The 24,444-nt window shown below is 49.9% G+C and overlaps 1 long non-coding RNA gene across 1 annotated transcript in view; it reads left to right on the forward strand.

The window, feature by feature from the left end:
* Positions 1-204: 204 nt before the first annotated feature.
* LOC142585083 (uncharacterized) overlaps positions 205-24,444 on the forward strand; it is a 38,758-nt gene continuing 14,518 nt past the window's right edge. The window contains exon 1 of the long non-coding RNA XR_012829024.1: positions 205-471. This is a non-coding gene — a long non-coding RNA (uncharacterized LOC142585083). The remainder of the gene's footprint in view (positions 472-24,444) is intronic.

Here is a 24,444-nt window from a genome sequence, read left to right on the forward strand (position 1 = left end):
CCGGCCCACAACCGCCACTCAAAACCATTATTATGTGAAGAGCGCAAGCAACTTTGCTCGTCTGCTGCCGCTAGTATGCTTAAAGAAAATATGCCACTATGTGTCAACGATCGCCTAGCGCTTGGTGAGAGTAGAGTTACTGTATGTGCTACCACAGGTAGCATATACAGTAACTCTAGGTGAGAGTTGTCGCTCCCCCATGCATGGCGATTTTAATCCTACGTAAGTGGCGCCGCTGTAGACGACGGCCGTTTTGCGGTCATTCGGCAGGCACTGAAGTTATCTAGGAGGCTATGCCCATTTAGCGTTATGGACCAATCGGATACAAGAAATTGCACCAATCACGTGCCGTCTTGACCATTCCCGACATCCTCCAGACGCACGCGGGTTCGTGAATGTCGTTGGAGCTGATCGGCAGCTCTGCTGCTTAGATTTCGAAGTGGCGCTGGTTAGTACTCCGCGGGAGCACAGGTAAGTGCCGAGAAGCATGCGCCTACCTTTCTGTAGTGTCATCGTCGAAGCACGCTAAAGAAAAGCAGCACTTTCGCTTTGGGACTTGTCAAATTCACTTATTCCGCTGCTTGCCACAATTCATCCATCTCGCGTGTGGCGTGACTTTGGCGCGCAGAACACCCTTAATAAACACCACGTTTTCTTGGTCACCCGTTTCACCTGGTAAGTGCATCGTACTGAGGCGTTGTTTTCGAAGCACTGAGTAGCTTTGCAGATACACGTTCCGAAATCGTCATATGGGGCCGTGGTAGGTGGGGTAGAACTAAGCGGTTGTGGGAGCGGCGGCTGGTAGTGGCGCTTCGGCCGGACATCTTGTCTTGACGTAACGCAGCGCGCCTCATGGCGCGAACGCAGTGGAGACAAAGGTTCAGGAACCTGTGTATCCGAAGTAACGGTGAGCGACGCGATTCGACATCGTGACATGCTACCCTTTGCGTCCTCATGTTTCATTTCTTCGGGTCCATTGATATACGCTAGACGCTGTGGTTTTTCTCTGCGCACATCGGCTGTCACTTCCGTAATAGCGTGCTGCACTGCATGCCGGGCTATCTATGCAACATATTTGTCTGCAACGTGACTGTTAGCGGCCCATGCGTCTGTTTAAAGGTTTGGTCAGCTGGCGCTTTCTTTGTTGTTATACATGTGCAGCAACACACGTGCCCGACTCATTTTACTAAGAAGATTGAAAGTTCACGTCATCCGAGAAGGGCGCGCTGTCACTGGAGCTACCACCAGTATCAATATGCATTCTTGACAATGTTATCATGTACCATGCAGATATTCCTTAATTTCTCGCACCAGATTTTTGGTGTAAGCTCGCGCTCCTGGGTTGCTCCACAAATCCAGCTTATTAAATATCATACACAATAAAATTCTGGCGGAAGCCATCTGATGATTGTCAATGTTAATGTGATTAGTATTTAACCAATGCAGCGATACACCGTATTGCCACCGCCGGAATGCGCCATGGTTGAGGTCTGTACAGCAGCCGGGCACACTTTCCTCGTGATTCCCTTTAGACACGCTGCGCCACCTAGTGGCGCCGCCGCCAGGTCCGCACGCAGTGCGCCTGAATAGATGCCGCGGGCTCAAGTCCAGCCAACACCAGGAAACTTGAAAGATTTTTTTTTTATTTTCATTGGAAAACTGCACATATGGCACATGCCCTGTAACACAAGTTGGCGTGTAATGAGTGGTCTGGTAAGTGGCAGATACACAAATGTCAGATGCTCGTGAACTAAGTTAACCCGACGATTGGCTTCAAACTTAGTTCCCCCGTCAGATGCACCTGATGATCTGATAATTAGACCGTGTAACCCAAGTTGGTGGGAAAACTAAGAGACTGACAGACAGGTGGAAACCCCCGAAAAGTGCATGAAGAATTCTAAAAATGTTAATTGCAATAAAACAAGTGACGAGAACATGCACTGACTTCCATGTAACATGTCATTTTCAAAGGCACACATATATACGCGCTTGCACATGTGATCTCCAATGAAATTGCCGCGTGTGCAAGTAGCAAAACAATCCACAACAAGCACACTACTCAATCCTTTCGAAAAACCAAGGTAGATAAGGAGAGGGCACCACAATGCACATACAAAATAAGTCAGATGCAAGGACAGGGGATTCGCCCACAATATCACCCTTGGCTAACTCTGACCTTAATTATCATTATTGTATGATCAGTTGCACATTTTGCGAAAACTTCAGCCCAATCGAGGTGCAGAGCACAGCCACACTGGTTGCAATGCGAGAAAGCCTCCCAACTCTTCTGCACCTTTAGTTCAAGTTTTTGTAGTGTGACGTTTAGGCATCTGCCAGTTTGTCCTATGTATTTCAGATGACATGAGAGAAATGCTTCCATATATTACAAATGCATATGGCAGTATACATTCACCAAAATTATTTGTTGCACTTGCCCTGCTTTTTTTTTTACGGCTCAAGTCGTAGTACATAACTGAAAGTTTATGCAGAGCTGAAAAAATGGAAATTCTTGCATGCTGTCCTTCAGCCTGATGCAGGATGTCTGTATCGAATGGCTGCTACATCCTTCTGTGTTGCTGGCAGCGCATCACAAATGGTGTTGCCATTTTCTTCAGACAGATATAAACAGGCCTCTGAGGGTAGCCTGCTTTTTCTAAATGAGCAGTTTGCACAGTGGAGCTGCCCTGAATGGAATAATGACATTTGCTCAGAACATTTCAGAAACGCATGTGCTGTGGCTCTTTATCAAGCTGGCTGCGGGCTGACCCAAACGGCAAAAGGGGCTTTTTCGCACATGGTTCATACCTCCAGCCCACATGGCTACTTGAACATGACAACCGGAAGTTAAAGCAGCTGACCTTATGCATTTGTTTTAGCAATCATAAGCATTGATCTGCAGAAAAAATGAACCACATGTAGCATCACAGTCCATTCAAATTGGGCAGTCCACAAACCAGGAAGATGTAAACACTCATGTTCTGGACGACCAGCCTAGACTTTCCTATCCAAGTGTGCAAAAGACAAGTCAAAACTGGTGCTACACATGATGCCTTTGTTCCACTCAGTAAATGTACAAGTGAGTTAGAGGTGTAATAGTTCAAGGGCAGTTGTATCATGATACCACACTTCTGAAAGGCCACTGGCTATTTGAAAAATTAATCAACAGACAAGTTTATCGTACAGCAGGGAGTAATGAAATTTCATATTGGTAGACGCATCTTTATATGCAGCATGGCAGTGCTTTGCAATATACTGAATGACCTGAGGGGGACTATGCACCAAAATAATCTTGCAGAACCCATCTCGCAGTGGACTTTCAACATTATTGTAATAAAACAAAGTAGCGACACACCGTATTGCCACCAACAAAATGTGTATGGGGCATGTATACAGCTAGGCTCCTATTGTGGATATCCCTAGACAAGCTGCGGAATCTAGCGGTGGCACTGTAGAGCCCGTGCGTAGGAATTTGTATTCAGACAAAATTTCTTAATGTATATGACTGGTTAGATTCCACCCTGCACGAGAAAATTTTGAAGGCTTCTTTTTTTTTGCCGTTAAAGAGCGACACATACTCAGTGTGAAAGATGTCCATTGAATAGCAGCTCATTCTCCGTGACCAAGTTGGTCCTTCAACTGTTGGTTTTGAACCCGGTTCACTCAACAGAGCAACCTGATACTCCGCCCATTAGACCAAGGAATACTGAGGGGCCAAAGTTGGCCCAAAACCCCTGCGAAGTGAACGTGCCCTTTGAACAGGCACTGTCCACCACCTCAGACGAGGTGATAGATACAACCACAACTCTGGCATCTCAGACACCCAGGGAACGGCGCAGCTCCCTCGAGCGCACCAGAAAAAAAAATCCTGTATCATGGCCTGAAAAGGTCTCGTGAGCTAACTTAATCTATATCTCTTAGACACACAGCGCAAAACACATACAATGTGGATACACAGATAATACAGTGGAATGTCAGGGATTTACTCCACATTCTAGATAACATTAAGGAACTCTTACTTAAGTAGTCCAAAGGTGCTGGGTCTAAGAAACAGCTTAATCCTTCACACACGAACTCTCCAGCCGTATGCCATTTATTGAAAAGCCCGCGACGCCTTTGCCTCGTCGGGTGGTGTGGCCATAGCAATAGATAAGGGTGTTGTTTGCCAGCAATTATAGCTTAAAACGCCTCTAGAGGCAGTTGCAGTTCGTGCGGTATTCTTTAATAAGCTGGTCACAATTATCTCCCTATACATCCCCCTGAACTACCATCTTTCAATAACGGAATTTCACAGCTTTATGAACTGCCTGAACCTTATATTGTTGTAGGAGATTTTAATGCATACAGTGTTCTTGGGGAAATTGTCGTGATGCCAGAGGGCGCTAGTAGACTTCCTCTTTACAGATGCATGCTTGCTAAATGGGAAAGAGCCTACATTCTAGTGTCACAAACAAAACATCGTTTATTGATTTGAGCATTGCATTGAGTACATTCCTGCTGCATCTGGAGTGGAATGTAATTAAGACTCCTTGTGTAAGTGACCATTTCCCCATTGTCGTAAAACTAACAAAAGGTGATGAGTGCTCTCCACATGTTGGGCGGTGGAAAGTCGATTGTGCCGATTGGACACGTTACAGGGAGCTCACACATTTGACCTGGAATGACATCTGTACACTTTCTATTGATAATTCTGGGGCATATTTCGTGGTGGTTATAGTTGGTGTGCTGTCAATATGTATTCCCGAAACAAATGGATTGCCCTGTAAGCAACGTGTTCCCTGGTGGAACGATGAATGTAAAGAAGTATGTAGAAATTTCATAATGCTTAGAGCCACCTTCGAAACTCTCCAACTGTGGAAGAACCTGATCATTTTCAAAAAAATAAAGTCTGAGGGTAGAAGAATGTGCTGCCGTGCCAAAAGAAAAAGCTGGCAAAGTACATTTCCAGCATTAATTCTTATACTGACAAACGAAAAGCCTGGAACACGGTGAACAATATCAAAGGTCGGCAGACTCATCCTCTACCACTAGTAAATATGCAAGGAAATAGTCTTGAGGTTCAAGCAGATTCTCTTGAGGCACATTTTGATGCATTTCTAGCTCATCTGATTGCTTAGACACATTGCTGAGGTACTTAACATCCCTGCCTTCTCTCGTTTCCGTCTCGCTAAGGTACCAGCAACAATTCAACAGTAACTCTATTCAAATAACCAAAACTGGTATGTGACAATGTCTGGATCCTTAGCCATAAGCTAGTTATAGACCCATGCAGTTATACAAAGAAAAATAAACGATTCAGACACGGGCACAATCATTTCTTGTTTTGGATCAAATAAACAAAACAAAAAGAAAAGGAGAAAGGCAGAGTGACTACCTTTGGATTGGAAAGGGAAAAGAAATGAATCTTACAACCATCCAGTTAACATAGCAGAATTACAGGCTGCACTAAATTGTAATAAATCGGCCCCTGGAAACTATCAAATAGTTTACAAGGTGATTGAACACCTATACCTTGAAACAGACAAAGGAGTCGTATCTCATTAACACCATCTTTTCTGCCAGCTATATTTTGTCAGCCTGGAGGCAGGCAGTCACAATTCCTTTTCACAAAGAAGGCAAGGACCTGTCTTCAGCCAGCAGTTGCCTAACAAGTTGTTTTGCAAGCTTTTTGAGAAAATTACTAAACGATGCGTGATCCATCTTGAAAGCATTAAAACACTAGATCCCTTGCAGTGCAGCTTCAGGGAATGTAGCTCCACAACAGATCTTGTCCGCATTGAGACAAATATCCATAATGTCTTTGTGCACAAAGTTTTTCTTATCGGAATTTTTAGACCTGGAGAAAGCACGACACTACTTGGTGCTTCAGAATCCATCATGGTCTGGCTGGAATGAGCGTCTGAGGCAACTTGCTTCATTGTTTTAATCTGCGAGTGACAAGTGCAGGTCTAATATTGTATAAAATTGTTTAAATGGGCGGACAAAAACGGCTTTAAACTAAAAAAAAGTATGTGCATTCTCTTCTCAAACAAAAGATTTAATACCGGACCCCTTTATTGATCTTAATGGAGAACAGCCATCCGTGAGCCCTGAACATCAGTTTTTAGGCATTTTAGATTCTAAATTAACTTTTATCGCACACTTGAAATATCTGAAAACACGATGCCTGAAGACAAATAAGTCTACTGAAGCTCCTGTCCCGCACATCTTGGGGAAGTGACAGAAGATGCCTCTTGTGCTTGTACAAAAGTCTCGTATGGTCATGCCTTGACTACGGAGCCATTGTCTATAACTCTGCCACACCTAGTGCTTTGAAGATGCTGGATTCTGTACAACACTTGGCTATCTGTTGCTACAGTTGCGTTCAGGACTAGTTCCATAGAAAGCCTGTACGTTGAGTCCAACAAATGGTCTCTACATCTCCAAAGGACATATTTAGCTTTCTCCTACACCCTGAAGGTGAAATCAGATCTTCATCCATGCCATTCAGTTATTCGTGACCTATGCATAGCCGGGCTGTTCCTGTAACCACCCAGCCACTAGGCCTCCTTTGGCCCTCCGATAGGAAGCACCGTCTGAATAAACAGGGGTCTCCCTTCTAGAGAATGTCCTAATGGCTCCTACGTGGCTTCCGCCGCCTTGGGTGTGGTAGGCTATCCAGTGTGACGTCTCTTTCAAAGAAATATCAAAATGAGCACCTGAGGCACTATACATTCACATTTTCTTGAACTTCAGAAGTATTCCTCTGCTGAATTTTATACAGATGCTTCTAAGTCTCCCGGTGTTGCTTATGCAGCACTAGGAGCATCGTTTTTAATATCCATTACATTTAATCCATATACATGTATTTTTACAGTGAAAGCATATGTGGGATGAGCTGCAGTCAAGCACATCAAGCAAACGAATCTCACGAGGGCTATTGTGTTCACGGATTCATTGAATGTAGTCCGAGCCCTAATTGACTCTACGAGAGCATAAAAACACTATTTAATGAACTATATACATTCCTATGCTAAGCTTATAGTGGTGAACAAGTCATCATCCGATGCTGGCTACCTGGCACAGTGGCATAAAAGGCAATGAAGCTGCCGATGAGAATGCTACCTCAGTAGCTTTTAGCGACACCGGCACAAACATACCCATCCCAGCCATAGATGCTAAACCATGCGTCACAAGCTGAAGAAGCATTGTAAGAAACAGTGGGATTCCAAGGTATCCAACAAACTGCATTTGATCAAATCCAAGTTAGGGCACTGGATTTTGGAGAAAACATCATGATACATCGACATGCTCCTTTGTCGATTAAGAATGTGTCATACCTTCGGCACCCACTCTTACCTACTGACTGGAAGTGATGCCCCTACATGTCGAAGGTGTAGCAACAGCCTTACAGTTCTCCATGCCCTCATCCAGTGCAAGGAAATACAAACTGACCGTAAAATGTACTTTCGTTCTGAGTATTGTCAGCATATTCTACTTCACCCAGCATTTTTTCTTAGTTGCGAACCGCTTTTTAACCTGAAAACAGTTCTTAGCTTTTTAGATGAGATTCGCATCTTAGAAATAATTTGTCTGGGTCATGATGTGTAGCACAGCCTCACTTTTGAGGCTGTGTTACACATCATTTCACACGTTTTTCACATCAATTTTCACACGTGCCTGTCAGCCCTACTACTAGAGGCAGTAGTGCTTGTATTAGTATTATTTAAGACCTGCTTTTAGGCCTCTTTACAGCCTCATTATATCTACATTTTCAACTTGGTTGAGTACATCGAAAATTCATTCAATGTATCATGGCGCTCTTTGGTCATGGCTAGCCCTTGCGCCATTAAACACCATACATCGGCACAGCGGCCTCATGCTCTAATACTTTGATGATGAACTACACAATAACCCAGGTTGGCGGGAAAGCTGTTAAATGCAAAAATACACAGATAATTAGCCCCTGGAAAATGTGTTAAGTAGCGTACGAATGTTAACGCAATAATTCTAGCAGAACCTATCTCGTGATGAATGTTCATGTTACTGCAATTGGCATTGAATCACTGTAGTGACACCATGTTGCAGCCACATAAATGCCAAGTTATAACGCGTGTAGTTGCACGTCCTGTGTCTGCAGGTGCAAGCGAAATCCAAACTTCATGCGAGAAAAGACTGCTCCGCTAGGAATGACTGCAGGCACCACAGCACCGTGAGCTTCCCTATACGTGAGCGACACGGGTCTGAGATTCGTGATGGAGGTGGGTTTCTCCGGCTTTGAGATGAGATACCTGCATGGCGTCATGCTTGGGGCAGTATGCCGTTCCGCTGATGTCCGTTAAGGGCCCACCAACCGCTCGAGCTTCGCGTCATTGAGGTAGCGGAGCATCGCATGTGCCGAGCTCTTGCATATGTCCGGCAACATGGCACGACTATCTTGAATCGCGATGTCTGCGTCTAGTGGGGTGGCCGGCACTGCCATGGGGTACGGGCGGTATTGGAGGTTCGAACCCGACACTAAAGTGCGTCTCGAGCTCCTGGAACCATGTGGGATCGTCCTGGTACGAGTGGGTAGGGAGCGCAGCCGTTTGCGTCTGCATCTTGGTGTCCGAGGAACGAGTGCTTAGAGAATAGCCCACGTCTTAGCCGTGCCTATTGTACCGGAGAGGCGGTCACAGAATCCTCTCCAGTTACTGGTATGAGAGCGTACTCCTGCCCTCCTTGCGTAAACCGGGCAATCCGTAGCTGCAGTCAGGGATTCAGGCTGTGCATCTTGCGTCACCCTGTCAGCGCCCTCTTAGTATCCCCCAGATGGCGCACGTCCACGTCGGTATTAGGAGACGTAGTGGTGAACGCGCGTGGTGTCTTTGAGGACTGCCATGAGGGCAGAGTCGCTCTTCGTAGCTGCTCGCGTCGGGAGCGGCAGTACCATGCTCGCGAAATCGACCCCAATCCGTTATACTGACCGACGATCAGGTCAGCGCGAGTTGCAGAGGGGAATGATGGTTGTGATGACGTAGTGATCGCTACCTACATTTTCGTCTAAGGATTGTTACGACGTCTGATCCTCGTTCATTGTGCTAGACAGGTCATTACGATGAGGTAGGTGGCCGTGGGGTTGACTGGCCATGGGCGTCGGGAGCACGGGAAAGAATGAGGTGCTGCTTTTGCAAAAACTTAACCATTTATCGATTTAGGCTGTCACACGCTGTCAGCACCTTGCGTAGCCGAGTGGCCAGTGAGGCACTAATAACCGAGTAATCGGCTCCCGCATCGACAAGTGCAGTTACCGGATAACGGTCGACTGAAACTAGTGGCAGCGGAAGTTATTTTGGCGGTATCGAAGGAAGGTGTTAGCGGTACGTCGCGAGGGGGTGACATCGGCAAAGGATATTTGACGGTTCGCATGACAGCGGCCTCACCCCCGGAGGTCGCCGTCTTCAGTTTCCCTGGCGCGGGCTTCCGCCGTTGACTCCAGTGGAATCAAAGGCGGGTTGAGCGCAGTTTGGTGACGCGTGCCGACGAGGTGATGGCGACCGCGACTGTCTTGGCTGCGGGGCAGGATGAAGACGGTTGCTTGCCAAGTATTCCTCGATTTTGTGCGGGCTTTCGCCATAGCGCGGTCAACGGCCGTCTGGGTGGTATCCCCGCAGACCAATCCGTCGGCACTGGCGGTCGCGATGCAAGTATCCAGCCTCCCCTCTGTGGTAGCATAACGCACTTGTAGGGAGCGCGCCATACCGTAGTCTTCCGCGGACCAGGATGAGAGGCTGCTTGCAGAGTCGTGCGGTGGGTTGGTCTTAAGAAGCGTCGAGGATTCCTAGCAGGCGGCTGCGAGAAATGGGCCGTCGACGACGTAGAATCCCGAAGAGCATCCGTGTACGAGAACGGGTCAGTTCGTGCTGGTGGCGAGGGATGAACCACTAGCCATATTTCCTCCCGAATGACGTTCGTAAGAGCCGTGGCACTCGGAGATGCTGGAGCCTGTGCATATTTCTGGAGTTGTTCTCGAAGAACCTGCCGTATTACTTCAGTAAGGAACTCCCTGTCATCATTTACAGGTACAAGCGTGCATGCAGCAGTCATGGTGGTCTGGCGTTCACATTGCGAGAGCCGCTACCAAAGCATGCGTTCCATGACTGTTTCCTCAAGGTCGTTATTGTTGTTAAAACATTTATAAAATAACCATAAAAGGTTCCCGCCCCCAGGAAGTGGATCCATCAGGGCGGTAGTAGGGACGAAGGGGAAGGTCAGTTCAGATAATATCGACCATATCGAAATATGAGGGCGGGGCCGGCTCTCGGGTGGACCAGTCGGAAAGCGCCAGTCGTCCAAATCCTGAGGCCTCGGAGTAGGCGGGAGGGTGGCTATCGCTCTTCTACGGTGCTCGGCAAGCAGCGTCAGAGTATATGTCGCTGATCCAGCAGCTGGTTCCCTTGACGGGGATGGCAAGTGGCTGATTGCCAGGTCCGGAGGCGCATCCTGGCGCGGCGCGCTAGCGTCGCTGCTGTCTCCGTGACGATGCGTCGCGGGCGTGTGGCTTCAGCACGGGTAAATTTCCCCGGCACAGGCATAGGATTTTCTGGGAGGATGTTCCGGAGCGTGGCCCTTCGAGCCGCCTTCGCCTCTGCCAGGGCTGTGTCCGGGTCTATGGGGTATGAGTCGTCGGGCACTTGTGGCCGAGTCTCTGAGGGGCAGGAAAGAAGCTCTCTTGCCAGAGAGTCGGCCATTCGATTGCCAGCGACCCCAGCGTGACCTGTTATCCATACGAGGCGGACAGTGTGGCCAGCTTCGTCGGCGATTCGCGTTGCCCGGTGTATCGCGTGCACAGCCCCATTTCGCGAGTCCAGCCGGGCGCAGGCCTTTATGGAGCCTGCGAGTCTGTGTAAACTATCATGCGTGAAAGCAGCAAAAGGAAGCTTAGAGGGACACTGAAGGTTAATATAAAGTCAACGTGGACTGTCGAAATACTATCCCAGAAACCTCGAAACGCTTTTTTCGTGCGAAGAAGAGACTTAAGAGAAAATGTGTTCTGAAGCGTCCGCGTACCTCAAGCGCAGTTCAAATCGCCCGCCCTCCGATCGAGGAGCGGTGATGTCATGGTCTCATAGTGACGTTGCGTCGTCGGTGAGTAAGACGGCGCTACGGCTTTTCTGCGCTAAATGCAAACGCGCGGCCAGAAACAGCTAAGACAAAGCCGACAGCAGCGCGAAAGCGGAACTATGGTGGCTAGCGGAAGGGAAAGCGCGCGACGATAAGCTGGTTCTTTATTTTATGACGCCAGCTTCGACGCTCGTTGCAATGGACGACCCTGACAACGACACATTGGCTCGCGATGCTGGGCTCGACTTCAGCGATTTAAGCACTGATGAACGTGACCTGCTGCCTGGCTCGTGCTGCCGGCGCCGTTGCGTACTACTGCGACGGCAACTGTATGTCATGGCTGTACATATTCGCACATCTGTAGCTTTTCCTTCGTGAAAACCAAATGCCGCACTCACCGCCCCGTCTTCGACCTGCAGTTCTTGCTCTTCGGAGAATGCAGGCAAGACCGAAGGAACAGCGCTACGGGAAAGCATTGCTTTGAAAGGCACTCCACACGACTTCAATAAGTCGGCGTTGAACTCGTAATCCTCTGGACGAAAGTGCAGCGAGCACACTGCGATTTTTCGTCTCTTTGCCAACGCGCTGTTGCAGAGGTACGGCACTTAACCACTTCGAACGGAGAGGTTCACTCGTTGGATAAGTAACGTTGGATTCGCCGCCGCAACTGCCCTTGGCCAAGTTCCGCGGACCGATCGCTCACACCACGACATCACATCGACGTGGCATTCTCGCTGCTTGTTCCAAATGCAAGTTTCGCGAGCCAGCAGAACCAGCGCAGCACGACGCGATAACGAAACAACTGAAACTCCGTACAAAGATAGCATCCGTGCGATTAGAAAAGCCTTAACGGCAAAATGGCAACGCGAATGGGACTGTTGTGCCGACAACAAGCTACATCTCGCGAAACCCATAGTTGGCGAGCGGAAATCATGTTATCATCAGGAGCGGTTCATCGAAGTAGTTTTATGCCGACTGCGCATTGGGCACACACACCTCACACACAATTATTTGCTTACGAAAGAAGACACACCAACATGCGAGAAATGTCAAGAACCACTAACGGTTATCCACATATTACTGACATGTACGCAATTGAAACACAGACGAGCGCTTTTGCACAAATTATATCAACTACACATACATTTACACCCTGCTCTAATTTTAGGTGATGATCCGCTAGTCCCGTTATGTGACGTCCGTAAATTTCTAGATGACACTGGCTTTTTACATAAAATATAGATTACTAACACAGCCTTTTCCTTTATAAACTAGATTTTAAAACACCTCGTGTTTGGCGCAGCGTAGCCTTAGCCGCTTTTGCGCCATTAAACCCCATTTAACTAACTGAAACTCCAAAACGCGCGCGGCGCGGAGTCGAGCGCGTAGAGTCGAGCGAAAACGAAACCTTTCAACCACCCATACTACTGAAGGGTAACGTCAAAATGTTATTTTTTTCTTAGAACCGAACAGAAGTAGACAAGTAGCATTTTCTTCCGTCTTATAACCTAATGAAATGACCTTTTTAATACGAGTAGTTGAGTACCAGTGACATAAATTATGATGAGGAGTGCCTTCGTCATCGGACTAGTACCGGAATGTCGCTGGGGGGTCTCAAATCGTGTCATGCATTTTCCTCAATTTCTCGGTTACGAAAGCTCTGTTTTCGTTTATATTGACGCCTTAGACGTTCTAGAGCATTGCTTTATTACTGTAGCTTGACTTCATAGTAACCTTTAGTGTCCCTTTAAGGACGGCGTCACATGCAGCGGATATTGCAGCTAGCTCCGCCGTTAATGGGTCGTTGCAGGCAGGGCTGCAGGAGGAGTAGGCCGTTACGGTACGTGGGCTATGGCTGAAGCTTCGTCACTGAGGGCGGCGTCGGTGTAGACAGCATGGTGATGGGGAGGAGCGTCGTGAACTTCTGCTTCATGCCGCCTCGTGCAGATATCTGCCTCTCTGCTGGATCGGCATTCACGTTTTGAGAAATCTGTGCAAAGTTCCCAGTCGGGACAATCCCACGGAGGAGAGAAATAGGGCAGCGTTGAGGAAACTGGCATATGAAGCGAGAGGATGTTGCGACCGGATATTGTGGATGTTAGTCGGGACAGATGTGAATGTTTGGCAGCCTCGGCTATTGCCTCGATCGGGTTCGTCTGGGCCATTTGGACAAGACGGTGTAAGGGGATGAAACGCGGCAGGCTGGTGGCAACCCTCATGGCTTCGTGGTTGAGGGATTGAGTTTTTCTCGTTGCTTTTGGGTAAGACCGTGGAAGTTAAAGCCGTATACAGCACGTGAAATTAGTAGAGCAGTCACGAGGCGACGGAGAGTTCGCTCCTCACTTCCCCAGTTTTTTGACGCGGTGCGGTGGATTAGGTGGAGTATTTGATGCCAGGTCTGAGAGATGTTGCGAAGCCATGTTGCTGCATTACCATCTGCATCGTTGTAGATGCCTAAAACTCGAACACTGTCTTGCTGAGATATTTGCTCGCCATCAAAGGTGAACGACAATTGCGAGGCAGAGCGGGCTGTCATGCCCAGTACTACGAAGTTAGTTTTGTCAGCAGAAGGCATGATTCCGACCTCCTTCAGAAATGTGGCAGTGGTGTAGAGTCCAGCTTAAATGGCATCGGCCTGGTCGCCGTCGGAACCCCTCCCCCGTTGGTCCATATTGTGGCGTCGTCCGCATACACACTGAAGCTAAGTCCAGGTATCTCGGCCAGGCGATAACAGAGTGGTGCCATCACTACGTTGAATAGTAATGGCGATAGGGCTGCGCCTTGCGGCACTCCCACTCGTGATTCCTTCGGTGCCGAGAGTGTCTGGCCTACGGCAACTTGAAATTCTCGGTCATAGAGAAAGCCGCGTATGTATGCCTATGGTTCGCCTGGGATACCGGCGCCAGCTGCGGAAGCGAGGATCTAGGGGTGAGGTATGAACTCAAACGCCATGCATATTTCGACCGTAACCAAAAGCTTCACATCCAAGCGATGGCGAGTATTAATAAAGTTCTGCGAGAGTAGTCTCAAACTGTCTTGCGTGCTGTGCGCATGGCGGAAGCCAGTTTGGCAGGTATGGAGGACGCTGTTGCTTTCGACGTGCCAGTCAAGGCGAAGCAATGCCATTTTTTCCATAAGCTTTCCAGCCTGGGAAGTTGACGATATAGGCCGAAGGTTGCTCAGAACAGAGGACGATTTTCCGGACTTGAGAATGGGTATGACGACCGTTAAAAGTTGCCACGAAGTGGGTAGCTTCCCACTGTCCCAAACCTAATTAAATAGATCAAGTTCCTCCAGGGTATTGTCAGGAAGGTTGCGGAGCATAGCGCATGTAACGCCGTCCGGGCCTAGTACGCTGGACGTCTTAGCGGAAAGCAGTGCAGCACGAAGTTCTGCCTTGGTGAAGGTGAGTTCACGCCATCGTCCATCGTAGGTGGGCTTGGGTTCGAAGTAATATTCGAAGGATCGTATGAGGGTGCGGGGTTCACTGGGAAAAAAAAACGGTTCCGGCGATGTCTGCCACTTGTGCGGTGATTCGGAGGGAAAGAGCTAAGGCTTCTGCTGTGCGAAGGTGGGTGCGTTGGTATAGCCCTCCGAAGGTGCGCCAAACGCGGCCGGCTCCTGTGTGGCTGTCAAACGATACACAGCGCCGCTGCAAATTTACACGAGCGAGTTGGTTGGCGTATTCGGTTGAGTCTGCAGCGGCGCGGTTAAGGCGAATTCTGTCGGACATGGTTTTTCCGCGGGCTAGGTATAGATATCTTCGGCTTCTTGACTGGCAGCCCAAAGGTTGAGGAGGTGTTGGTTGGGAACTGGTGTGGAGTCGGTAAGCTGTAAAGTACGTGTGGCGGTTCGTTTGGCTTCTTGCAAGTGGTCAAACAATGGCTGTTCTGGGGAGAGATCTCCGAGCGCAGCTCTGAATGCGTCCCACCTAATGGGAACAGGTGAGCGGACCTTTGCGCGGCTCAGGGACGTGAATTGCGTTCTGATAGGGAAATGGTCGCTGCCCCTGGCGTCTGCAAGGACATTCCAGGTACCCGAAAGTTTCTGAGAGCCGGTGTGGTAGCAGATTAAGCTGCATGTAGAGGATAACTGGTGGGCCTGTATGGCGAATTGAGCAATGAAAGGTGAACTCGCTCTGCAGCTTGTAAATTCGATGAACCGCGGGCACTATCGCGTCCGAAGCTCCGCGCGCGATGTGGGGCATTGAAATCACTTCCAATGACAGAGATGGGTAGTGAGGTTTGGAATTTGGGCTAGCCACGTCACTTCGTGTCACTACGGGCGACGTCACAGCACAAACGTGTTAGTAGGCGCACTAGCACGTGTACGTCACCCTCCTGCTTGGAGAAGGGCAAACGGCGTTAGGTTTGAAATTTCAGACCTTTCCGCAACTCTAAAATATTTAGCAGACACGAACAAATATTTAGCAGACACGATCGTTAGCGCGCATTATATGCTATGCGCTTGTCAGCTCAGAATGGTCAGACCTGGTGAGGGGCCCATTTAAGCCTGCTTACGTGTGGGAACGCGAAGGCATTGTCGTCGCTTTGGGGAAATGTTTTTGCTTAGGTATTCATCCATATGTCGTGCACGTTGTAAACTTGTACTGCATTCCTTTTGGGTTCCCTTGCTTCGTCTTCTGAGGCGTGCTTCCGTGGGCGACCACGTTTCGCTGATGCCGCTGGGGAAGATGCTTCTGTGTGCATCCCAGTAGACACAGCACCAATAAAATGCGGAGAGAAAGTGACACGCGGGAGGCAGCGACGCGCCATGCGTAATGACGCACGCACTAGGCATGCCTCATTTTATACACATGATTTGGCGTCGAGTGCATCGCAGTAGAGGCAGCACCGATGAAATCCGAAGAGCAAGTGACGCGTGGAAGGCAGTGACGTGAGGTGTGCGATGACGCACGCACTAGGCACAAATTTAGTCAACCGTAACCGTGGAGCCACCGTAGCGTTTGGGAAACGTGCTTGTCTCGCACCCCGGAGGCCCGGGTTCGATTTTCACCCTGAACGAAATGTACCACATTTTCTTTTCGAGTCCATTAATTGGCTTTGTTTTCAGAAACCTGCCTGACAAATTTGACGTCAGTCCGAGCATTTTTGACGTGTTCTTACTCGTCGCGCCATCAGCCACCTTTGGTACCATCTTTCGGTAACGCCGCCGACGACAACGCCTGTTTTTCGCGTAAGGGGTATAAAAGGCCTTCGCATTAATAATATGGGGATCGTATGAGTCGAGCAAGCGATGTACGCGGGACTTGTAGCATGTTCGCCTGATATGACACAACTCAAAATACATTGCGCAGAGACGCATGTGTCATGCATGCGCTCACACGGCGCAAGCGCGGATTGAAGAGACAAAATATAAACTTGAAATTCCACGTAATATAATCGACCGGTGATAAATTTCGCGAAAGTGGCAAGTCGCACTTCCCATGAAGAATGCTGTGAACAGTACTGCTATTGCGGCAAACATGCTGCTGTGGCTCGAGGTGGCGCTAGGGCAAGGGCTCCAGCAATCCCATCGACGAGTACGTCCGGTAGTAGGAATGAAGGTAAAAGGGTTTGACATTAGTTACACGGCTCCAGTTACGGAAGCGTACTCCATGCAGGAGCATATTAAACGTCCGAGTTCACGTCAGGACACGTCGGCCCCACCGCACGAAAAGTCTCCGCTTTTAATACCGTCGTCTTCCCTAGGCGACTCGACTAGGGAATCTGTTGACTGTATCGCGGCCATTCACAATCGTCGAATCGATTGCGATACCACGCCCATGATATTGCATAGTCCCGCACATTGGATGGTATGGAATAGGGGACAGGATAGCAAGCTGTGAATCCAAGGTCGGCGCCGTTCTTCGGTAGCATTTGACGTGGTCCCTTATCATTAATTTAGGCTGTCAAGTAGTGGTGGAGGGAGGGGGGTGCCCTTTGCGGACCCGTCAGCAGTCGCTGTCAATGCTGCGTTGACTTCTTGGTAGGCGCTGATGGAAGGGGGGGGGGGTTGCTTCGTGGCAAACGTCTAATTAATGCCTTTGGCCATGTTGAGGCGTAACGAACACCTCCGCCGCCAAGAGATTCGACCTGAGGGTGACCAGCTGTCAGGTTGCCCGAAGCGTCGATTTTCGGTCGCGGCCTCGGGGACTTTTCTAGAAGTGATGGCTGATGTCACTGCAGCTCGAAGGCCCAGCCCTCGCCTCTTGTGTCCATTTCTCTAGAAATACACAGGCACACTCACTAATCGGCGTGCCCGAATGACACGCCTACCGGACGCTATGATCCCCGCATCACCGGCTCTACCTCTCTCTGTCTCTCTCGTTCCTTGTCGTGGTCAGCTCTCGGCAAGACAGGAATAGGTTCCCTACCTCAATAACGTCGATAGCGATTCGTGCAAAACATGTTTCTAAAAAAAGTACCCAGAGCTCGTTGCCCAATATCCCCGGCTAAGCCCGTCTGCATTATTCCGGCTCCCTTTACTTGACTCCGAAGTTGTATTCTGGCCAAATGTGGCTATCTCAGCAGTCTGCCGTTTCTTTTCGACATTTGCTTCAGCCATGCAAAAAGGCAGTGGTCGCTCTCGACCTTGAATTTCGTGCCTTCAGTATAGCATCCTAGCTTTTGAATTGCCCATATGCATAAACACCTCATCTCGCGGTGTCAGTTTTCGACTGAGGTACAACACGGTGCTCTTCACCGTTTTCGTTAATTTGGGCAAGGACGACACCTAGACCACGGTTGCTGGCGTCACACTAGAGAAAGCATTCTCCGCAAAAGTCTAGCGAGACTGGCACAGGCAGTGAAGTCAAGGCTTTCCTCTCAAAGCAATCCACCTATTCCGAATAGGGTTCTGCAAATCTTCCACTTTCGTGCGGCTCACGCACTAACATGTTTTTCTGTCCACAAAGGACTCGAAATAATGCAAAAAAATGTTGCGTAAATTATGCGCTTGAAATTACACGAAGATTCGAGCTCATTTCTAAATACCACGCATGCTGTAAGCTATACTCAAAACACTGCTGTGTTATGCACGTGCGATACATGCACTAACGCTTTGCTTCTATGTGTCCGAGCGAAACACGCCTTAAAGGTATGGCACAAGGATTTTCCAAATTTGTGCGGTTAAACAACGGCTCCTCTAAATAACGCGTATTTGCTTTCAAAAGAAAATCCCACGAACCTTTCAGAATATCGGTGAGCTTTTCAAACGAGCAGTCTAGACGAAGCTTAAAACTTACTTATTAAAATGATCTCTAGTCTCAGAGATCTCAGAACGTTAAACCAAACTATAAAAAAAACTGTTCCTTCCACGAAGCATATATCGCCGTTATCAATTCCTGATAGCCTACAGCTGCGTTATCTGTTTAAGCCGTGCTCGACGCGGGCGCGGTCTGAAAGCTCTTGTCGAGCGGAGAATACAAAGCGCACATAGATAATTCCTCTCGCTGCAGACCCCGAATAGCTTGCGTACTGTCCACCAGCCTTTTTGGCATTGCACTAGGCATGCACTGCCTGGTATGTCTACTTCGCATCGCGTGGCCACCGCGTTCTCCCGCGTCATACAGGCTACACCTGGAAAGGAACTCAACGAGGAGGAACATAATTGCCCCTTCGCGTTTGTCCTCCGCACCGAAAGTCGTTTTATTCGCGCCGAACGTCACGTTACCGGGAGAGGATCCCGATTTCTAAATATTTCGGCCTATCCGTACCGTGTGACACGATTTACGGTGGTCTTGGAGCCGTTTCGCTATAAGGGCAAACTTAACGGTAATACCGACGGTCGTAGTCGTTGCCCCGGTAGTGTTTATTAAATTATGGGGTTTTACATGCCAAAACCATGATCCGATTATGAGGCACGCCGTAGTGGGAATTTGGTCGGGAAATGTGGACCATCTAGGGTTCGTTAACGTGCACCTAAATCTAAGTACAGAGGTGTTTTCGCATTTCACCCCCATCGAAATGCGGCCGCCGTGCTTAGCAGCCCAACACCATAACTAGCCCCTAGAGTAGTGAAAGCCTTTTGTCCGTTTTGTTTTCGTTGTCATATTTATATTGGTATTTTAAAGCAAAGCTTTCTTTGCCCCTTCAACTTTCTCACTGCTGCTGCTATCTGGCACACCGCGTCGGGGGAGGGGGGTTTCGAGCGTGTGTGCATGACAGGAGTGAGTCGGAGAGAAAAGGCGACGCGAGAAACTCGTTTGGACCCCATCGCGTCGATTGTGCACAATGCTCTCTCTAGCTCCGTGGGCGTCGCCACACTAGCCTCTTGACTGCTGTAATTATCCGTGACACCCCTCAAAAGCATTGCAGAAACTGTAGCGCTTCCCTTTTACTAACGCGGGAGTCCAGAGGCAGTGTGCCAGAGGGGACGTAGATAGAACTGTAGATAAGAGGGAGGAGATGAGGCAACATGCGCTTCTTGCCCCGGGTATAGGAGCCTGACTTGCATCTGCTGCTGCAGAGTAAGCCGCTAATGTTGGAAAGCTAAAGGTACCTCGGAGTGAGAGTAGCGGCAGCGGATAACTGTGTATGCGAATACGAAGTGCAGTTGCGCGCAAACGCCTTGGCGAGTCGTGCTTTCCTGGGATCGAGAGCTTTGTGGGCCTCCAACTGATGAGGTCACCAGGGAGTGCTGGAAAGGTGTAGCAGTCCCGGCTTTTGGAAAGACGGTTGTGTGCCTCTCGACGGCGACCAGGCAGGCTCTCGAGGTTCACTAAAGCGAAGCTGACCGTACGGCACTGGGAGTGCACGGCTTCACTCCAAATGAGGCGGTGCAGGGAGACCTCTAGTGTTCTTTCGAGGCGAGGGAGGCGGTTGCTAAGTGGCATACAGAGGCGTCTCATTGGCATACCGGAGGGGCGATGGGCTCGGGAGGCATACAAAAAATTGGAGGACGCTTAAGCTTCGCCTTCAAGAGTAGAACGCGACAGCTTCCCGTCGACCCGCCAAGGGGTGTAAGACAATGCACTACGGCGCAGCGATCACTTACGAGGCGCCCCGCATCGGACTTTGCGCCCACCTATCACGCGCTGAGCTTCGAGCAACGCAGCGTTCGGCGCAGCAACGAAACGTGCGCCTGAGATAACGGAACGAACCAAAGAACTCGGTGTCTCGGAGGGGGAAACGATCTACGCCAGCCAAACGTCGTTATCGGCACGGGCAGAGAGATAGGTAGATAGTAATCTAAAGAAAGGAACGGCGCTTGATTCTGCAACCCGTGTGGGAGCACGGCGAAGCGTCGTCAGGGGAGAGGGAGTCGGGGCCGCGACGCGCCTGGCACCGGTCCGCGCACAGCCCCAATGCGAGCGTGGCGCGCCATCTGTCGGGGCAGCGCCGTACATTGAGAGGAGGGGGTCTTCTGTGTTTGCCGCAAGATGGCTCTGCGTGTGCGGTAAGCATAGGAGAAATGTATCGGAAACGTGCTTCGCTACTCGTGTAAATGCGACTTGTGTAAGTTACATGCTCATAATTACCGATATACACTGCAGTATAACTTTCTACGGCACGTTTCTAAGGCAACACCGCATTCACTAGAAGCGCTTTTGTACCGCTTTCAAGCATCGAACTCGTGGCTAAGTGGTAGCGTCTCCGTCTCACACTCCGGAGGCCCTGGTTCGATTCCCACCCAGCCCATCTTGGAAGTTGCTTTTTATTTATGAAGTGCCTGCCATGATTTATCGCTCACGGCCAACGCCGACGACACCGGCTTTTCTGCGACACGAGCTCCTTAACGCTAGCGCGTTAATACGTTCACCTCCGCTCAGTGGGAGCGAAATTAGTTGCCCTAACCCGGTTACTGGCCGAGCGGTACGGGGTGGAGGCTGTCCGACTCACTGAACCCCTGCAGCGCGGCACAAGGCAGAAGGTGCGGGAGCAGGTGCGAAGGGTGAGACTGAGAGATGGAGGGAGGCAACTAGAACTAAGACTGCCCTCGCGGTATACAGAGCTGGCAAGGCGGATATCGTCAGGGAGGCCATCTACGACAACTCTAGACGCAGTGGGTTGCTGTGCGAGGCTTGAAATGGTGTGCTCCGAACACGCGTGTTGCGGGCCAAGTTCAGTGCGGATCTCGACGCGGCTTGCCCTCGATGCCAGGACGGGGACGAGACCATCAGCACGTCGTCGTTGAGTGTCCGGGCTTGCATACCGTTGCACCATGTGCCCAGGGCGCCGCCCCAATGGACGATTGTGATGATGCGCTGGCGCCTGGCTACCGCGGCGCCGAGGAGCCCTCAGAGCCCTTTCTCAGAACCTGGGAGCTGGCTGCTAAATCAGCGTAAACAAAGCTGACAAGCGCCCGCCTGGACGAGATTGGACCCGACATAGACGGTGACACGCAAAGGCGCTCACGTCGAGGCGATCACAGCCGTCGTCCGTTTTGGAAGCAACCGCCATGAAATACCACTCTACCGGAGCCTGACCCCGACTAGCAGACCGCCACGAATGGCCTACTAATTAGTCAAAGGGGCCAACGTCGAGGACTTCCGTGGGAACGACTTTGACATCACGTTGCATGTCGTTGCCTCGTATGCGGGGGCAAACATGCAACATTGGAAGCGTATCCCGGCGGGACGATGCGACTTCATGGGCGTGATTTTGCGCACGGTTCAACAATTGTGGTTGGTCAAGTACAATGAATTTCTCCGACGAGAGAAAATGGAAAAAGAAGCGCATACAAAGTGGAATTTGAGTGCTGTAGGCTTGTGCTTCGACTAGTACTATGCTCGTACTAGTACACGTACTCGTGCTAGTACATGTGAACTCTCGTCATGTAAAAAGCCCTTTTCTTTTCCATCTCTTGGACGTCGCTCCAGACTTCTCGATCACCCGGCACCCAACACATCAGCCACGGAGCCATAATGGCCACTCGGACGCAGAGTCGCAACAACTGTACGGCAGCGATGGGATACGCTAGCCTTAGCCCCAACAAGATGGAAAGCTTGTTTATTCTACACTTTTGTGCCAATTTTAAAAATTTTATTTGAAAAAATTCAGTGCCATTCTGTGAAGGTAGATGACGAACGAGGTTGTTTAGCGCACGGCATATAGGTGACCCAGAATATTGAACAAAGGTACGAACATGACCTAATCTCTAGTAACTTGGCGATATAGATACGTTAATAAAAATTGGAGGACGCTTAAGCTTCGCCTTCAAGAGTGGAACGCGACAGCGTTCCCGTCGACCCGCCAAGGGGTGTAAGACAATGGGCTACGGCGCAGCGACTACGCGCCCCGCATCGGACGCGGTGAGCATCGAGCAACGCAGCGTTCGGCGCGACAACGAAATGTGCGCCTGAGCAAGCGACGCACGCCTGAGCCTTAGAAACAGCTCGTTTCTAAGGCAACACCGCGTTCACTAGAGGCGCTTTTGTACCGCTTTGAAGCATCGAACTCGTGGCTCAGTGGTAACGTCTCCGTCTCACACTCCAGAGAATCTGGTTCGATTCCCACCCAGCCCATCTTGGAAGTTGCTTTTTATTTATGAAGTGCCTGCCGTGATTTATCGCTCACGGCCAACGCCGCCGACACCGACGCCCTGCCGTGATTTATCGCTCACGGCCAACGCCGCGGACGCCGACACCGACGACACCGGCTTTTCTGCGACACGAGCTCCTTAACGCTGTCGCGTTAAAATATGTCCGTCACGTAAGGCAATGAAAGGCTCGTACCCTCGCAGACGCGGCCTCCCCATTAAGACGACAGAAAAGTTCTACACTACGCCAACGTAACCAGCTCTGGAAGACGATGACGAACGCGCGAGCAGTGGCACTAATGCGCTTGCTCGAAAAATGTTTGCAGGGCTGTGGTTCGAACCACTGACCTCTGGGTTGCGAGACCACCATGCCAATCGACTCGGCCATTGTCGATCTTTAACGCAACAGTGTTAAGGAGTTCGTGTCACAGAAAAGTCGGCGGCGTTGGCCGTGAGCGAAGAATCCCGGATGGCAATTCATAAATAAAAACGACTTGCAATATGGCTGTGTGGAAATCGAACCAGGGTCTCCGGAGTGTGAGACGGAGACGCTACCACTTAGCCATGAGTTCGATGGTTCAAAGTGGGACAAAAGCGCCTCTAGTGAATGCGGTGTTGCCTTAGAAACGTGCCGTAGAAAGTTATACTGTGGTGTATATCGGTAATTATGAGCATGTAAATTACAGAAGTCGCAGTTAAACGAGTAGCGAAGTACGTTTCCGCTACATTTCTTCTGGGCTTGGCGCACACGCAGAGCCATGTTGCGGCAAACACAGAAGACCCTCTCCTCGCAATGTATGGCGCTGCCCCGACAGGTGGCGTGCCACTCGCCCGCTTCTCCCCTTTGTCACGTCAAAAGCATGCCGAGAGAATGAGTGGGTGGTGCGAACGGGGTGCGATAACGCTATCGCGTTCCACTCTTGAAGGCGAAGCTTAAGCGTCCTCCAATTTTTTTCTTTATTGCCTGACTTTGGCAAAGCACAGCAGTACACAAAACAAAAATTACAGGATACAATTACCACGTAGTATTGACATAATCAGCCTGGCAGGGGGATGTCTCCAAAAAAAATACCACGCGCCCTTTAAAGCAGGGTTTTAAGAAGTAGACGCAGCGCAAGGCGCGAGCCAGTCACAGGCGTCCCTCCCTCCGGAGGAGAGAAAGGGTACGTTCGCTCGCCTCGTTCCCGGCGTTTACCGCCCGTTCAGTCCCGGCAGTCAGATGGGGAGGCCGTGTTTGGTTCGTTCTGCGGAAGAGCAGACTACGTCGGAGGAACGGCAGCGGGAGCGAGCCGCGCTTCGTGCGTGCGGCCGAAGAGCAGGCGGCGTTTCATGAACGCCGCCGGGAACTCGCTCGAGAAAGGGCTCGTCGTCGACGTGCCGACTTCGCCGTGAGGGAGCGCGAAGCCGAGGCGTTACGACAACGAAGAGTCGCGGATCTCGAGCTTCGCTTGCATCACTGTTCCAGGCAGGGGAGGGACCATCATTTCTTTGACAGTCCTTTTTGAAAAAGTTGTACAAAACATTTTTTTAAACATCTGGCCCTTGTGCCTGGGACCTCTTTGGGTCACACTTGTGACAGTGGTAGTTCAAGGGCGCGTTACAGGTCCCCGAGACTACAGGGGTATGTGCCATTGAGCTTGGACCCCTTCTGCACTATCCACAGGATGTGCCCACATGATGGCTTGTTTTTGCAAGCATCTCGGACACATTTTCCCCCAGATCCTAGCCATAGACAGCTTGGCTGTGAAATACTTTCAGCATTGCACAGGCTGTTACAGAAAGTGGGTTATAAATTGCACACAGAAGCGCATGTACATATATTTGCATCAACAAGCAACATGTACAATAAACTAACCATTACTGGGCATATGTCTAAAGCCGCTA

Source organism: Dermacentor variabilis, chromosome 6 (assembly GCF_050947875.1).
Source record: "Dermacentor variabilis isolate Ectoservices chromosome 6, ASM5094787v1, whole genome shotgun sequence".
In the NCBI taxonomy this organism is placed as follows: Eukaryota; Metazoa; Arthropoda; class Arachnida; order Ixodida; family Ixodidae; genus Dermacentor; species Dermacentor variabilis.